The 18,762-nt window shown below is 45.6% G+C and overlaps 1 pseudogene; it reads left to right on the forward strand.

Annotated features, from left to right (window-relative positions):
* Window positions 1-16,303: 16,303 nt before the first annotated feature.
* Window positions 16,304-18,019, forward strand: LOC126083722 (suppressor of SWI4 1 homolog; annotated as a pseudogene).
* Window positions 18,020-18,762: the final 743 nt, after the last annotated feature.

Consider the following 18,762-nt stretch of genomic DNA (forward strand, 5'->3'; position numbering starts at 1 on the left):
CCCACTCCTTTTCCCTTGAGGAAAGATAAAAACAAACCACCCCATTGTCCACCCAAGCCAGATCCTCACAAAGAGGGGTTCAGATTGGGGCAGCTTTGGTGTGGACTGACAAACCTCGTGGAGGAAATGGACCCAGGCCACACTTGAGAAGAATATATGGAGGCCTGTGCCTGTCCGTCTTCCAGTCCATGTTGCCAGGATACCTCAGAGGCGTTGGCCTGTGGGCTGTCCTCAACGTGAGATGTCACTGCTTGCAGTCAATTTATCCTTGTTGTTGTTAACTGCCGTTGAGTCAGCCCCAATTTGTGTCCGCCCCATGCACAATGGAACGAAACACTGCCAGGTACTGCACCAACGCCATAATCATTTGCAGATTGGACCCTTGTGATCCATAGTTTTCATTGGCTGATTTTCAGAAGTGAATCACCAGGCCTTTCTTCCTGGTCTGTCTCGGTCTGGAAGCTTCACTGAAACCTGTTCAGCGTTCTAGCAACACGCAAGCTGCCACCGACAGACGGGTGGTGGCTACACATGAGGCGCATTTGCCGGGAATTGAACCCGGGTCTCCGCATGGAAGGGGAGAATTCTACCACTGAGCCAGCAGTGTTCCCCTTACGATTTATCTCTAGAACTGGTCAAGTATCAAATGCCTTGATTTTTTTTTTTCCTCCACCTTTTCTCATTTGAAAGAAATAATCAATGTCATAAAATGTTTCCGATCACTAAGCATAAATTACTCAGATATTTGAGAACAGAGGAAGGAGTGGTTTAGTTATAAAATGCCACCATCTGCTCAAGTACCTCAGGGTGCAGACACCAAGTCACCAGGTCCCACACTGCCTTGAAGGTTCTTTGGAAGCCATGGTCCTTGTACAGGTCTAAGCTGACCTGGCACAAGCTGTCTGGTGGCTGTCTCTTGGGATCAAGCCCAGATGGGATGTAGGTAGAGTGTTATGGATTGAGTGTGTCTCTCAAAATGTTTATTGAGATTGTGGCCGTATGCTATTATGATTCAATCATGTGGTTAAATTGGCTAGTCTCGGGCAGAGCAAATTACTTTCCACAACAGTATAATTTAATGTAATGTAATAAATCAGTCAGTTGAGGTCATTTCAGTGTAGGGTGGGTTGTAAACCTAATCACTCCTGAGTTATAAAAAGAGCAGAATAGACACAGCCACAGACAGATACATGAAAGGAGACAGACACCATGTGAGGATCGTCTACAAGGAACACTAAGGAACCAAGAAACACCCAGGGCTACCTACAAAGGAGGAATCGACACAGCCAAGACCCTGGTTTGGACTTCCAGCCCCCAGAACTGTGAGAAAATAGATTTCTGTTCTTTAAAGCCACCCACTTGTGGTATATCTATTACGGCAGCACTAGGAGGCTAAGACAGCAGAACCCTTGGAGCAAGACTTGGCTTAGAATGTGGTCCCAAGAAAACACAGAGATGTATTTTCAGGGATGAATGTGGATGGCAACTCTGGGAGTCCAAGATTTGCGTGGAAAAGGAGCACAGTATTTCTCATCATCTCAGGGAGCACGTGGGGGAACGTTGTCAGATCATTGATTAGGCAGGAGGTAAGGAGATAAACACAGGGTTTGGGAAGCAGATTGCAAAGCAGGAGGCAGAGATGGGTTTGTGATGCTGGCTTTGCTAAAGGGTCCCCCTCTTTGGGAACAGAGAGCTGGTTGTAGGAGAATGGTCCTTAGAGTGTAGGATGATCTTTGTAGGAGAAGAATTACTGGTTGGGAGGTACCAGGTCATGGTGGACACAGTCAGGGCTCCATTGTGACCCCAGACTCATCATTTTCTACGCAATTTTGACCTCTCTGGACAGCAGGCTCCCCCATTTGTAAAATTGTGTGGATGAACCTTGTTTTTATCATCCTCAAGGAAAAAATGCTGTATGAAACATGGGGGAGAATCACCAATGAAGTCTTAAGGAAAGTACCTGTACCCATAGTATTTTATTATTAATATTTATGACCTTTACAGCCAGAGAAGCAGGAAGGAGAACAATCGGGGCTGCAAGCTTTTTTCAGTCAGCAGCCCACAGTCTTCCTCACCTGCACCAGGAAAGTCAGCTTGACCATTGCATCTGCTGGCCAGATACCCTTTGCAAGAAAAGTCTGGCCCTCTAATTCTGGTGGCCTTGCCTCTGTCGCTTCAGTCAAACTTTTGGGGGATGGCCCTACCCAGATGCTAACAGATGTTTACTAGGATTTCAATTGGGATGAAATCCATTATTAACCCACTGCTAAAAAATTTGATTTTTTTTTTCCTGATAATTTTGTGCAGGGTCAGGTTATGGAGTGTAATTGTTCAATTCCCGAAGCATTTTTTTGTGCTTCGGAGCACCTCCCCTTACACTTACCAACTCTTTGAATATTCCAAATAGAGACCTGATTCCCTTTGTCATGGTGAGAAAAGACAATTATATTCTGTAAACATTCCATTTTCCATCAACGCCTAGAACATATTTTGGTTAACTCTGTATTGCTAAAGGCACCGTGATGTGAAGTGATTTCATCACTGACAAGATTGTATAGATGTCTACACTTCAGCGTTTGTACTGACAGCCTACTTCCACATCTCTTCCCAGATGCGGCACCTGCATCAAGGCTGGTCCAGAATCAACAGCCAAGGATGCAGAAAGATCGGTATGTTCTTCCCTCCATTCTGAGTGGTCTATTGGCATTCGTACCCCCACTCTTTGCTTCATACAACTAGGTGTGGTTGGGAACGGCAGTCAGGGAAGATTCCTACAGCCAGCAGTGACTTACTTTGGTCCTGGTGAAATGGACAGAAGGAATTCTGGTGGTGCAGGGGTTAAGTCCTTGGCTGCTAACTGAAACTTCAGAGGTTCGAACCCACCAGCAGCTCCGGGGAGAAAGATGTGGCAGTCTGCTTCCATAAATATTACAGCCTAGGAAACCCTATGGGGCAGTTCTACTCTGTCCTATAGGGTCGCTATGGGTCAGGATCAACTCAACAGCAACAGGTTTGGTTCGAGTGTGGGATGAAGTTTGGGCAGTGTCTTAGATTTCTAGAACAAAGTATCACAAAGTGGGATAGGAGAAGTGAATTATAAAGAAGTTTATTGTCTTCCAGTTCTGAAGGCTAGAAGTCCAAATTCAGGGCATTGTTAAGGCTATCAGCTCTAGAAGATCCTTCCTTGTCTTTTTCAGTTTCTGATATCTCTGGGATTTCTTGGAATTCTGTGGCTTGTAGTTGGATCCTCACATGGTCTGTCTTCCCCTATGTGACTCTGACTCTGTGACTATTCTCCTTTTTTATAGTCCCAGAGAGTAGCTAAAGTGAAAGAAAAAAAACAAAAAAACAATCACATAAAAGAGTTGATCAGGAGATTTCAAAGGGCGGCTAGAGAAGAGAAAGTAAAGTATTATAATGACATGTGCAAAGACCTGGGGTTAGAACACCAAAAGGGAAGAACAAGCTCAGGATTTCTCAAGCTGAAAGAGCTGAATAAAAAATTCAAGCCTCGAATTGCAATGCTGAAGGATTCTGTGGGGAAAATATTGAATAATCCAGGAAACATCAAAAATAAATGGAAGGAACACACAGATTCACTGTACCAAAAAGAATTCAATCATTCCAGGAGGTAGCATATGATTAAGAACCAATGGTATTGAAGGAAGAAGTCCAAGCTTCTTTGAAGGAAATGGTTAAAAACAAGGCTCCAGGAATTGATGGAATACCAAATGAGATGTTTTAACAAATGGGTGCAATACTGGAAGTGCTCACTTGTCTATGCCAAGAAATTTGGAAGACAGCTACCTGGCCAATTGATTGGAAGAGATCCATATACGTCCTCATTCTGAAGAAAGGTGATCCAACAGAATGTGACAATTATTGAAAAATGTCATAAGCAAGTAAAATTTAGCTGAGGATAATTAAAAAATGGTTTCAGCAATACATCAACAGGGAAATTCCAAAAATTCAGGCCAGATTCAGAAGAGGATGGGGAACCAGGGATATCATGGTTGATGTCAGATGGATCTTGGCAGAAAGCAGAGAATACCAGAAAGATGTTTACTGTGTTTTATTGACTATGCAAAGGCATTTGACTATGTGGATAAGAACAAATTATGGACAACATTGTGAAAAATGGGAATTCCAGAACACTTAGTTGTGCTCATGTGGAACCTGTACATAGACCAAGAGGCAGTTGTTCCAGTAGAACTAGGGGATGCTGAGTGGTTTAAAGTCAGGAAAGGTGTGCGTCAGGGTTGTATCCTTTCACCATACTTATTCAATCTGTATGCTGAGTACAGAATCCAAGAAGCTGGACTATATGAAGAACGAACCCTGAGGATTGGAGGAAGATTCATTAACAGCCTGTGTTATACAGATGACAGAACCTTGCTTGCTGAAAGCAAAGAAGACTTGAAGTACTTACTGATGAATATCAAAGACACTGGTCTTCAGTATGGATTGCAGCTCAACATAAAGGAAACAAAAATCCTCACAATTGCACCGATAAGCAACAGCATGATAAACGGAGAAAAGATTAAAGTTTTCAAGGATTTCATTTTATTCGGATGCACCATCTAACCCCACGGAAACAGTAGTCAAGAAATCAAACCAAGTGTTGCATTGGGCAAATCTGCTGCAAAAGACTTCTTTAAAGTATTAAAAAGCAAAGATGTCAATTTGAGGACTAAGGTGTGCCTGGCTCAAGCCATGGTGTTTGCAATCATCTCCAGTCTCATATGCACACAAAAGCTGGGCAATGAATAATGAAAACTAAAGAAGAATTAATGCTTTTTAATTACGATGTCGATGAAGAATATTGAGTATACCATAGACTACCAGAAGAATGAACACCTCTGTCTTGGATGAAGTACAGCCAGAGTGCTCCTTAGAAGTGAGAATGGTGAGACTTCATCTCACTTACTTTGGACACGACATCAGGAGAGATCAGTCCCTGGAGAACATCATGCTTGGTAAAATAGAGGGTCACTGAAAAAGAGGAGACCCTCAGTGAGATGGATTGACACAGTGGCTACAACAATGAGCTCAAACATAGGAAGCGTTGTGAGGATGATGAAGGATTGGGCAGTATTTCTTTCTGGTGTACATAGGGTCGCTATCAGTTGGAACAGATAGTACCTAACACCACCAACAATAATCGTATATGATTAGAACCCACCCTACTCTTATAAGACTTAACTGGTAATATCTTCAAAGAAAGACTCAATTTCCCCAAACAGGAACATATTCTCAGGTACAGGAATTGTGACTTCAGTGAATTTTTGGGGGGGACACATTTCAATCCCTAAGGGAGAGGCAATGTATAGGGAGAAAATTTAAAGGAAATCACTAGTATAAGCACAATTAGTAATCAACACTTAGAAGACAAATAGATTAACTGAGTTTGGCATTTTAGTTCCTCCCAGAGAATCCCTTTGGGTGATCTAGATGGATTCTATCCAGATTATGTAGGTGATTGCTGGGCAGACCCAGGTAAGCAGCACAAATGACTGTTGACAATGAGCAGTGATAGATATTCAGGATAGGACCCTAAGAAGATGAAATGGGATGAGCAATGCACAGTCTTAGACTGGAATGAGACATCTGTGTTCTGGCACTGGCTTGACCACCAACTCACTGTTCGTGTGACATTGACTGAACACTTTGCCTCGATTCCCCTCCCAAATCTCTTTGGTAGGATTGATTACCCCCAACTTGAGATGCCACAATTAAGTGTGTGATCCATGGAATGTTTAATTATGCAACAGTAGAATCAGGCTGGATACCAGGGGTGGAGCAAATGGTTAATGTGCTCAGCTGCTAATTGAAAGGTTGGAGGTTCGAGTTCATCCAGTGGTGCTTTGGAAGAATGACCTGGCAATCTAATTCCAAAAAATCAGCCATTGAGAACCCTACAGAGCAAAGTTCTACTCTTATACCTATGGGGTCCCATGAGTTGGGGTTGACTTGAGGTCAACTAGCAGACTCTAACTGAAAACTGAAGGAAGGAATTTTGTCCTACTAACTTCTTTATCAGTCTCCTTGGCTGCCCTGCCTCTCTTGGCTTCAATGGCCACAGGGCACAAGGCTGAAACATATTGATTAAATCAAAGTGAATGAAATCCAGTTGGGTTCCAGCGTGCCTGCCCATTAGGAAATGGTGGCTTTCTGGCCTCACTTTCACTGAGTCTAAGAACCGCTGGGAAGCTGGTTTGTTTTACCAGGTACACTGGTAGAATTCTCACCTTCCATGCAGGAGATCTCCTTGATTCAATTCCCAGTCTAAGCACTTCATGAGCAGCCACCACCCGTTGGTCTGTGGAAGCTTGCATGCTGCTATGTTGCTGAATACATTTTAGCAGAGCTTCCAGACTAAGTAAGATAGACTAGGAAGAAAGGCTTGGTGATCTACTTCCCAAAAACCAGACTGTGAAAACCCTATGGATCACAAGGATCTGATCCCCAACTAATTACGGGGGTGGTGCAGGACCAGGCAGCGTTTTGTTCCATGTGAGCGAGGTTGCCATGAGTTGGGGGCGGACAACAGCTGGTCCCGCAGGTGGCAGGGTGCGTGGGGGTGGGAGTGAGGTGGAGGTGACTCTCGCATCTCAGGGGTGACATCTTACCCCGTGCTTTGTGCTTTCTCTGACACAATTGTCAGCCCCGCCCTTGCTCCCCTGAATCATATGGCAGATTTGATAAACCCTGTGGAATACAAAGACAGACTGACATACAAATGGCAAGGAATCCTCATGGTGACCTGATTTCTGGCTCTGGAATGCTGTGCACATGCAAGTCAGCCAGCCCGCTGCTCCATGTGTGATGCAAACGAGGTTGGTTCCCATCTGGAAATCATTCCTTTCTGATTGAGAGGTTCGAGTCCCTTTCGCTTGTAATGATATTATTATTTATAATTTATGTTCTTAATTTTTATAAATAGTGCTAGGTCACCATGGCAACGGAATCTTCACAAATCATTAAATTAAATAACGAGTAGTCCTGGTGCTTTGCAGTTATGTTCATTTTCTTATTAAAAAAAAAAAAGATCTTCACAGTCTTTAAAAATACTGATTAATTGGGCCCCTTCTATCACTGTTACCTGAAGGTGGGTAATGAGGTAAATGACTTCTACCTTTGTGACGCTTCTTTAGTGGAGTTGGGAGTTTGGTGAGGCCTCAAAAGTCATCTGGTGGGATGTTTCTCAGCATGGGGGCTTCTTAATGATTACCAGGGGTGCTTGTTAACTTGAAACCAACTTCCAAGCCCACCCCAAGACCCACTGAAACAACATCTGTAGAAGCTGGGACCCAGGGGAATGTGTTTTTAACAAGCTTACCCATGGTTCTTGGGCATGATAAACTCCACTGCCTCTTGAGATGATCCCAGCATATCTTCTCTGTCCTGGGTCTTCTGGCCTGGACTCCTCTGTGTGAGAACCAAAAACCCCTCCAGACATTGCCAGATGTCCCCTGAGGTGCAAAATCACCCTTGTTGAGAACCACTGACCTAGACTTGTAGAACCACTTGTTCTAGACTGGGGAAGCACAGCCTTCTTTTTTCATTTTATCTTATTATTCACAGTAATTTATTTTGTAAATTTATTTTTTGATGGGTCCACAAGGTAGTTCTTCCACATTTTAGATTAGAACCTGATTTTCTAGAACTTCGGTGTACCTGTCTTCTATGGATTGAATTGTGTTCCCCCACCCCGCCCCTGCTCCCACTCCCTTCCCGAAAAAAAGGTTGAAGTCCTAACCACAGTGCCTGTGAATGTGATGTTTTGTGGAAATAAGGTCTCTGAAGATGTTATCAGTTAAGTTAATGTGAGGTCATAAGAGAGCAGGGTTTGTTCTGATCCTATCTGAGTAGTGTCCTTATAAAAAGAGGAGAAGAGACCCAGAGAGAGGCAGACATGGAGGAAAGAAGGCCATTCAAAGACGCATCTACACACCAAGAAATGCCTGGAGCCACCAGAAGCTGGAAGAGACAAGGAAGGGCCTTCTCCTGGAAGAAACAGAGAGAATATGGTCCTTCCTATGCCCTGAATTTGGACTCTTCATCTCCAGATTGTTGAGAAAGTAAATTTCTCTTTTTTAAAGCCACTCACTTTGTGGTGTTTTGTTATGGCAGCTGTAGGGTACTAAGACAGTGTCCTGTTGCCATCTCTGAGGAGATGCGGATCAAGTCCACTCCCTCTGCCCTCTCACAGCCCTTTGACTTGAAACCAGTAATCTTAGGCCCTTCCAATCACCTTTTTTTTTTTTGGCAGGGGGGTGGGCTGTCATGTCTTTGTTTTAAATAATGTATTTTATTTTATATGTCATTGTTAAGAATATACACAACAAAGCATACACAAATCCAGCAATTTCTACAAGTAGAATTCTGTGACACTGATCACATTCTTCAAGTTGTGCAACCATTCTCATCCTCCTTTTCCAAATTGTGCCTCCACCATCAGCATAAACTCACTGCCACCTAAGTTTCTTCTTTAACCTTTTGAGTTGCTGTTGTCAGTTTGATCCCACAGAGATAGTATTTTAAAAGAGCACAATGCTCAGGGTGGACATTCTTTACTAATTAAACGAAACTATTTTTTTTTTTTATTGTTTGGTTTGGAAACCCTGGTGGCGTAGTGGTTAAGTGTTATGGCTGCTAACCAAGAGGTCAGCAGTTTGAATCCGCCAGGCGCTTCTTGGAAACTCTATGGGACAGTTCTACTCTGTTCTACAGGGTTGCTATGAGTTGGAATCGACTCGATGGACGTGGTTTTTTTTTTTTGGTATTGTTTGGTTTAAAGAAGACTTCGGGGGATATTTTTGGTTTAAGGTTTAAAGATTTCAGGGCAATAGTTTCTGGGGTTCATCTAGCATCAGTGACTCCAAAAGTCTGGATTCCATGAGAATTTGAAAACCTGTTCCATATTTTCCCCCTTTTGATCAGGATTCTGCTATAATATCTTTGATCAAAACGTGAACTTTGCTGGTTCTTTCACCTCTTTCCTACAACTTGAGTTTGAATTCTCTCTCTTTCGGTTTTGATAACACCTCTCATTCAGATCTTTTTTTAATTTTTTCCAATATCCCTCATAAGGGGCAGTGCACAGACACAAACACATTTCACAAGAGACGTTCATTCAGAATTGACATTTGCAAGACCTATTCCTTGTGCTTGGGATAGAGAGGTGAATCTGCTAGAAGGGAGTGAAAACCCTAATTCAAACTCAACATGTTTCTATAAGCAGGGCACAGTCTAAAGGTGGGAAGTAGGAAGATGAGCCAAAATAATTCCAATAAAATGCACAATAATAGTGATGAAAGTAACATTTTAGCACAATGAAAAATAAGGAAAAATTGATCCTGCCTTGGAGTGTAGCAGGTAGAGTTATCTAAGGAGGAGGCACAGCATTTGTCTGGGCCTGGAAGGTAGCGAACGCAATTACCAGACAGAAGGCATATTCTGAGCAGTGGCCCAGGGACAATTCCTTGCAGAACATATTTAGGGAAAAGCAGAGCTGAGATGAGGTGCGAGCACTGGGGACACCCCTGTGTGGGATGACATAGATTCCACAAGTGGCAGGACCATGAACTTTGGAGTCAGATACAAACAGGAGTAACTGAAATGAGACCGACCTCCTGGCCTTGCAAAGACATAGCTGATGTTTTCCTGACACAGATCCTCAAATGTTCATAGGGGCAGCCCTGGCAGTAATAGAAAATGCCAAGAAACCAAAGAAAAAAAAGTGCTGTTGAGTCAGTTCCAAGTCATGGCGACCCCATATGTTAGAGCTGAGCTGCTCCAAGAGTTGTCTCGGCTGTGACTTTTAAGGAAGCCGATTGCCAGGCCTTTCTTCTGTGGTGCCACTGGGTAGGTTCTAAATTCCTACCAGTAAATTAGTGGCTGAGTGGAAACAGCTGTGCCACTCAGGGTCCTTAGCAAATGTCAACCACCTGGAAACCTGCTGGAGTCCTCCATCTCCAGGCTGGGGGCTGGCTGGCCACTCTTGTTTCTAGAGAGTCCCTTTGTTGAAGGAGAAAGACTCTCACCCCTGGGTTGTCAGATGGGCTTGGCTTTGGATGGCTGTGCCACTTTAGAAGAGTTCCCAGACCTGGCACAAATGACCCTCTGTGATGTATTTCTTCACCTGAGAAACAGAAAAGAATAACACCCACTTTACAGAACAGTTGTGAAAATTAAATGGAATAATAGGAAAGCCAGAGGGTAAATCTCTTAGCACATTGCCTGCCACATGGGACCAAGTTGAGAACGGAAGATGGCTCTGGAGGGTGTGGTATGGGCTTCCCTAGAGCCTGGTGGGAATGGAGGGTGTGGTGGGGAGAGCAGGGTACACTGAGCCAGAGCAAGAAGTTGACTGAGAGGCTGCAAAGGGCCCTGTGAAAAAAGGCTACGTGTCTGAGAGGAGTGACAACAAACTTGAGTCCAACTAGGAATAGTTTCCACCCTTAAGCACCTACTATGTTGCAGAAACCCTGGTGGTTTGGAAACCCTGGTGGTGTAGTGGTTAAGGGCTATGGTTGCTAACCAAAAGGTTAGTAGTTCAAATCCACCAGGTGCTCCTTAGAAACTCTATGGGGCAGTTCTGCTCTGTCCTGTAGGGTCACTATGAGTTTGAATCGACTAAACGGCAGCGGGTTTGGATTGGGTTTTGGTAAGCTCCAGATCCACCGCACATCTGCCAGCGTGTTGTGCTGCGGTGGCCTGGATGTTGCTGTGATGCTGGAAACTATGCCACCAGTAACTCAAATACCAGCAGGGTCACCCATGGTTTACAGCAGAGCTTTCAGACTACGACAGGCTAGGAAGAAAGGGTCCAGAGCAGGCAAAAGCGAGAACGTCCACTTATATTCAGAAGCAGGCCACACGCACAAGCGAACTCCCTTTCAACTGACTGGCTACTCACAGCAGATCCCATCTTGGCAGTGATCACCTGTAAACACTGAGAATCATGACCCAGCCAAGCTGACACACAATCTTAACCATCACGTCCTCTTATATCACAGACAACTCCTGTATCAGACAGGGAGGGACCCCAGCCAGGCGCTGACTGCCTAGACCCTCAGCTGCCCCATCTGTAAATTAGGAGCCACACAGTACATCCCAAAAGTGCTTTAGTTAGGACTAGATGTGATTCATTCAGTGAACGGGCTTCGCCAACGGTAAATTGCCACATAAACGTGAGGAAATGAGATGACAGTCAGAACTGTCCACCAAGACTTTGCCTGCACCCTGCTGCTCTTACTTTGAGCACAACCTTCCACTGCTAATGCACCCATTTACTCCCAGAAAATCCACATGGAGACCCTGAGCAGCTCCCCCCAGTGCCAGCCACTCAACTAAGTCCCCCTTACCCTGCAAACAAGTCTCTGTATAAACAGAAAGCCATTTTTCTAGGACCTGAACTACAGGCTTTTCATCTAAAAACACAATGCAAGCCTAATTAACTAATCAGACAGCAAAATAAATAACTATCCAGTAGAACAGTGAGAGAATGGGAGGCACGCTAAAAGGTTACTCAGATGCGTTGTTTCCTCTGAAAGGGGATCAAGATGGCTTCACCAGGGATGGGAGGGTTTCATTTGTGGGTTTTGTCAGGGACCTCTCCCTAACTGCCTGATAATTACAGACATCTCCCAGCAATGGCAGAGCCTACATGCAGACCTCCTGGGTGATGAGCAGGTCTGTCTATCTCCTCCACTCTCCCCCGGGCTCCCACCCCTTGGAGTTATACAAGCCTCTTTTCGAATTCCTCTGCAGAACAAACCTATCAGTGCTGTGAAATCTCCAAAGGGGAAGAGGACTGTGCTATTTGTCGAATGCACCATGTACACTAGAACAGGCCCCGTCCCCTCCTTCCTCCTCCTCAAGCAAACTGCTTCTCTGTCTTTGCAACTCCGAGTTCCCGGGGATGCCATCTGTGAGGAAGGTTGAAAGCCTTCGATTTCATATTTCTGTAAGACCAAAATCAAATCCATGGGAGGTAGCTAGCTTAATTTATTAATCAAAAATAAAAAGCGCTGAAAGCAGGAACACAAACAGATCCTTGTACACCGTTGTTCAGTGTAGCACTGTTTAAAATAGCCAAAAAGATGGAAAAAAAACAAAAGCCCATCAACCGATGAACGGATGAACAAAATGTGGCACATACATACAATGGAGTAATACTCGGCCTGGTGGCACAGTGGTTAAAGCTCTCAGCTGCTAACCAAAAGGCTGACGATTGGAACCCACCAGCCGCTCCACAGGAGAAAGGTGTGGCAGCCTGCTTCCGTAAAGTTTTACAGTTGGCATCACTTGACGGCAGTGACTTTGGGTGTTTTTTGTTTATAAAGACAAATGAAGCCCTGATGCTTGCCACACCACAGATAAACCTTAAGACCATCATGCCGCATGAAATAAGTCAGTTACAGAGGGATAAATGTTGTATGATCCCACCTATATGAATTACCTACTAGGCAAGTGTGTGCAGACCTAAGTTTTTGGTGGTTACCAGGGGCAGGAGGGAGGAAGGGACAAAGAGGGCCTCACTGCTTAGGGGACATTGAGCTTCTGTTAAGGGCGATGGAAAAATTGGGAACAGGTAGTGGGGGTGGTTGCACAACATGATGAACACAATGTCATGGAATTGTCCATGTGAACGATGTTAAAATGGCAAATAATTTGTTACATGCATATTTATTGCAATAAAATATAAATAAAAAATTAAATAGAACAAATAGGAAGAGGGATGGTCAAAGGCCGCATCCTCTCCACTCTACCACTCATAGAATTCCTCTTGGGATCAACAACACCAGCAACAAAAAATGTGACAATGAGAGGCATGCATCAGTCAACACGGAGGGCTGAGGGCAGCACGCGTGTCTGATGATTCTCCCAGACACACTGTCCCCATCTTCAGGGCAGTGGTTCTGGCTGTGATTGTTGTTGTTAGGTGCCTCTGAGTTGACTCGGACTCACAGGGGTCCATGTGGCACAGTAGAACTGCCCCATAGGGTTTTTTTTTTTTTTATTTAATTTTTATTGTGGTAAAATTCACATAACAACATTTGCCATTTAACCACTTTAAAGCGTACAGTTCAGTGCCATTTAGTACATGCAAAATTCTGTGCAACCATCACCAGAACCTTTTCATCACCCCAAAAGTAAACCGTGTACCCATTAAGCAATCACTTAGCCTTTGGCCCCTCCCTCAAATCCCTGGCAACCACTAATCCACTTTCTGTCTGTATGGATTTGCCTATTCTGGATATTTCATATAAATGGAACCTTATAATATATGGGCATTTGTATCTTACTCCTTTCATTTATAATAATGTTTTCAAGGTTCATCCATGTTGTAGTATTTATCAGTACTTCATTCCTTTTTTTTTTTTTTAATTTTTACTGTGCTTTAAGTAAAAGTTTACAAATTTAGTCTCTCATACAAAAATTTATATACTCCTTTCTATATAAAAAAAAATTTTTTTTTTTTTTATATACCCCTAATTGCTCTCCCCCGATTGAGACAGCACACTCCTTCTCACCACTGTCTATTTTCCTGTCCATTCGGACAGCTTCTGACCCCCTCCGCCCTCTCATCTCCCCTCCAGACAGGAGCTGCCCACATAGTCTTATGTGTCTACTTGATCCAAGAAGCTCACTCCTTACCGGTGTCATTTTCTATCCTGTACTCTAGTCCAATCCCCGTCTGAAGAGTTGGCTTTGGGAATGGTTTCTGCCTTGGGCTAACGGAAGATCTGGGGACCGTGACCTACGGGGTCCTTCTAGTCTCAGTCAGACCGTTAACTCTAGTCTTTTAACAATAATTTGAGGTCTTTTTTTTCCCACTGCTTTCCTGCTCCCTCAGGTGTTCTCTGTTGGTTTCCTTGTCAAGGCAGTCGTTGGCTGTAGCCGGGTACCATCTAGTTCTTTTGGTTTCAGGATGATGTAGTTCTGGTTTATACGGCCCTTTCTGTCTCTTGGGCTCATAATTACCTTATGTCTTTGGTGTTCTTCATTCTCCTTTGCTCCAGGTGGGCTGAGACCAATTGATGCATCTTAGATGGCCGACCACCAGATAGCCACTTGCTAGCATTTAAGACCCCAGACACCACTCTCCAAAGTGAGATGCAGAATGTTTTCTTAATAGATTTTATTAAGTCATCTGACCTAAATGTCCCCTGAAACCATGGTCCCCAAATCCCCACCCCTGCCACGCTGGCCTTCAAAGCGTTGAGTTTATTCAGGAAACTTCTTTGCTTTTGGTTTAGTCCAATTGTACTGACCTCTCCTGTATTGCGTGTTGTCTTTCCCTTAGCCTAAAATAGTTCTTGTCTACTATCTAATAAGTGAATACCCCTTTCCCTCCCTCCCTTCCCACTCTTGAAACCATCAAAGAATATTTTCTTTTCTGTTTAAACTATTTCTTGAGTTCTTATAATGCTGGCCTAATACAATATTTGTCCTTTTGCAACTGACTAATTTCACTCAGCATAATGCCGTCCAAATTCCTCTATGTTATGAAATGTTTCCTGGATTCATCATCGTTCTTTATCGATGTGTAGTATTCCATTGTGTGAACATACCATAATTTATTTATCCATTCATCTGTTGATGGGCGCCTTGGTTGCTTCCGTCTTTTTGTTTTTATAAACAGTGCTGCAGTGAACATGGGTGTGCATGTATCTGTTGGTGTAACGGCTCTTATATCTCTAGAATATATTCTCAACCCACAGGGTTTTGTAGGCTTTAATCTTCATAAGGAGCCCTGGTGGCACAATGGCTAAGCACTTGTCTGTTAACCAAAATGTCAATGTCTGCAGTTCAAACCCACCAGACCTTCTGTGGGAGAAAGACATGACCATCTGCTCTTGTAAAGATTGCAATCCTGGAAACTCTGTGAGGGCAGTTCTGCCCTGCTCTGTGGCATCGTTATGGGACGGAATGGACTTGATGGCAATGGGTTTTTAACCTTTACAGGAAGAGGTCACCAGCTCTTTCTCCCCAGAAACCACCGGGTGGGTTTGAGCCACCAACTTTTTGGTTAGCAGCTGAACACTTCACCATTGCACCACTAGGGCTCCTTTGGTGATGGTGGCAAATGAAATCCAAAAAAGTCCCCAAAAGAAGGAGCCAATCTCGCTCTCCAAAGATTAAGATTCCAAATCTCAAAGGGCCTCTATAGCTTGGCTGGAGGGAACATAAGCCTGAAGATAGAACCTTCAGACATAAGGGGGCTGTCACACTCTCAATGAAAAAAGTAACGTGTACCCTGCGCGAGCCAATGACTATGCGGCAAAGCAATTTTCTTGGACACAAAAGGGGCCTTCTTTCTCGCTTGTGCCTTGATGAAGGAATCTTTCCTCTCTTTTTTCCCTTTTCCTCTCTCACAAGCCATTGAGTGGTTGCCACGTAGAAGATGCTAAGTACTAAGAACCCAAGAGTAAACAACTCCGTCCTTTTTCTTATGAAATGCATTCTTGCCAAGGAGGAAGGCATCACCTCAGTTGTGCAAATAGTTACTTAGTTAAAATGGTGATAGATGCTACAAAGGGCAAGTCCAGGGTTGTTAACAGCATATAACAAAGAGGAACAGATCTTGTCTGGGGGTTGAGGAGGTGGCCTTTGAACTGAAGTCTAAACGAGTCAAGAGAAGTAAGAAAGTCAGATGCTGTGGGGAGTGGGATGCGTGTTTTTTTATCATAAGGTCAGTAGGGATCCATCAACATATTTAAAAGGGGGCAGTGTCGTGATCAAATTCTTGTCTTAGATGAGTGCACGGGCTGCAGTGTGAAGAGTGGGCTTGAGGTGGACAAGATTGGATAAGCCATAATCAAAAGCCTGGTGGTCCCAGGTAAGAGATGATGTGAGCTTGGGCTGCGAGGTCATGGTGCAATAGGGACAGAGAAGCATTCAGACATCAAAGACATCCAGACAGCAAAATCCATGGGATTTGGTGATGGACTAGATGGAGGTGGGGGGAGGGACGGAGAATTGTCTAAACCTGACTCCGTGGGTTTTGGCTCCCACCAAGGGATGAACGGTGGTGCATTCACCAAGATAGTTTGTACAAAACTTCACACCTCTGCTCAGAGGGCCCCTCTCTATTAAGGTCTGGAAGACAACTCAAGGAATGTGCTGTCTGTCCCCTAAGAGAGGACGTACCACATAGGGACCAACACATCACATGGTTTCTTAGACCTCATTAAGGACACTGATGAAGCAAGTCATCAGTGCTGGGAAAGAAAACTCAAAGCTAAGGACAGGGCTGGGCCATGGGGTTGGGTCCAGAAATGTTTGGCGGGGCATGGAAGCCCAGATGAGCTGCAGCAGAGTTGCAGGGCAGGATAGGTACAAGCGGGAGGCTGGTTACAAGCAGTACAGCTGTGCATGGAATCAGAGCTGTGGCCAGAGTACAAATACTGGTCCTGCAAAGAGAAGACTCTGGGTTTGGGCCCTGACTCTGCCACTTACCAGGGTGAACTTCTTAACCTGTCCGAGCCTCCATTTCTTCATCTTTGGAGTGAAGATCAAGCTAACATCTCCATCTCTGAAGGCTGGATGAGATGATGGGGTGAAAAACTTAACACTAGAACTTGCGCATGATGCTGTTGTGGTTGCTGTCGGTTGCCATCGAGTCGCTCCCCCTCTCTTGGCGACCCCATGCACGAGGGAACAAAACGCCGCCTGGTCTCGTGCCGTCCCCGTGATTGGTTGTGGATCGCACCATTGTGATCCATTCCCATAGAGTTGCACCGGATGATTTTAGAAGCAGATCTCCAGGCCTTTCTTACTAGTCTGTCTTAGTCTGGAAACTCCACTGAAACCTGTTAAGCATCATAGCAACATGCAAGCCTCCACTGACAAGCGGGTGGTGGCTGCAGATGAGGTGCACTGGCTGGGAATGGAACCTGGGTCTCTGCGTGAAAGGCAAGAATTCTGTCACTGAATCTATTGCCCTTATTAATATCATCCATATAGGAAATATCAAAACCAATACAGAGGGGCAATGCCTGTCGGCATATAAGTCCTGCTCCGGGGGATGGCCACCTGCCCCTCCTGGTACTCTACAGCTTCAGCCCCCAAGGCATACAGGTGAAGCTCATGGTCACTTTGTTCCGGAACCTATTCCCTTCCATCAAGGTGGACGAGGTAAACCCTAACAACATCAAGGGCTGCCTCTTCATCCTCAGACTCCCAGGAGCTGAATTTCCGCCACTGCAGCATCAAACTTGTTCCTGTGGGCATAAGTCGGGTGATAAAGAAGCTTCTCCAGAAGTTCCCCAGCGTGAGCTGTCTACGGGACATCAGTGAGCTGCTGGCCATGGGCACCGGATGTCAGAGAGCAAGGTGGAGCCTGTTGGCCTGCACTACGTTATGGAGCTGCCCCAGGCCATGGCTGGGTGCAGCAACACCCAGCAGAGGCATAGTGAGGGAGTTAGAAGGGAGCATTTGCAAGTCCAAGGGGGAGTCAGCCCTGCTTGCCACCCACGGTGTGGGGGAGGGACTTTGCAAATGAGGTCGCAAACTTAGAATTTGCCCCTGGTGTTCATTACCCTTGCTATGCCTCTGGAGCCCAGCAGAGGACCAGGGGACTCACTGAGGTCAGTCTTTGGACAACACTGCTATACCACAGTGTCAAGCACAGGAGAGAGAAGGGGCTGCAGGCCATCCTGGCGGCCAGGGAGGAGATGCTGTGGCCACAGGCTCACAGGTGGGAGCAGGAGGCCCACAAAAAGAAGAGCCTGGCGGGCATGAAGAAGAACCGGCAGAGGCTGTTGAGGCAGTAATGCTGAGCAACCAGCCTGGCCTGAGGCCAGGGGCAGGCCGACACCACGAGGAGGAGGATGAAGCTGAGAATTTCCGCCAGGCAGTGGGCGAGGAGCCTGAAGAGGACATGTTCCCTAGGCTGACCAGGTGGAGGTAGCCCACCCGGCATCCATGGAAGAAGCAGCAGGTAAAGGATCTGAGGCCAGACCAAGACTGTGACCAGAGGCCTCCAGAACCCAAGGGTAGGTTCTGATGGGCCCAGGCCAAGTGGGGCCCAGAGGGGCTGCCCAGGTAGTGTGCAGGGCTGGCATGGCCATGTGAGAGACGGACCTGAGCCCAAGCCCTAGCTAGGCCTAGATTTGGGCCCAAAGGCACTGCCCTGGGGCTCCCAGCTTCTCCACGTGCAGGCCTAATTTCATTTTACAGAGGACCCCTGTCCCTAACTCCACCCCCACCCCATGGTAAATGACTGAAGTTCCCCAAAACAGAAAAAGAAAATGAAAAAACTCCCCCTTCCCTTTTCCAGTGGATGCCCACAGTCAGACATGGCAGCGAGCCTGCCCTGCAACCCCCCCCTCGGAAAAGGTGCCCCTGCCTCTGCTCATAGAGTGCCTAAGGTCCGCAGGCATCACAGGGCCAGCTCAGGCGGGGGCACAGGGTGGCTGAGACCCTCCCTTGCTGCCTGGCCTGTGTAGGGACCTCGTTGCTGTAACCTTCATGGAGCTGCAGGGCGTACCCTAGGCAGGACCAGCCAGTGCTCGTCTGAGGTGTCCCCAACTGGAACTTCCCAGGCTGTGTGCCTCATAACACCCCATGGGCCTATGTGCCCAGGATCCCAGGCCCCGAGGACCCAAATTTTGTGCAACGTCCAAATTACGTAACGTCCTATTTCAGGGAACGTATAGTGGACGTTACGGGACCCATACTTGTACCCAAGTGGAATCAGTGAAGGACAGCATCCATGGAATGATCCAGGATTAAAGGTATCAGAAGCAG

This window comes from Elephas maximus, chromosome 10 (assembly GCF_024166365.1).
Source record: "Elephas maximus indicus isolate mEleMax1 chromosome 10, mEleMax1 primary haplotype, whole genome shotgun sequence".
In the NCBI taxonomy this organism is placed as follows: domain Eukaryota; kingdom Metazoa; phylum Chordata; class Mammalia; order Proboscidea; family Elephantidae; genus Elephas; species Elephas maximus.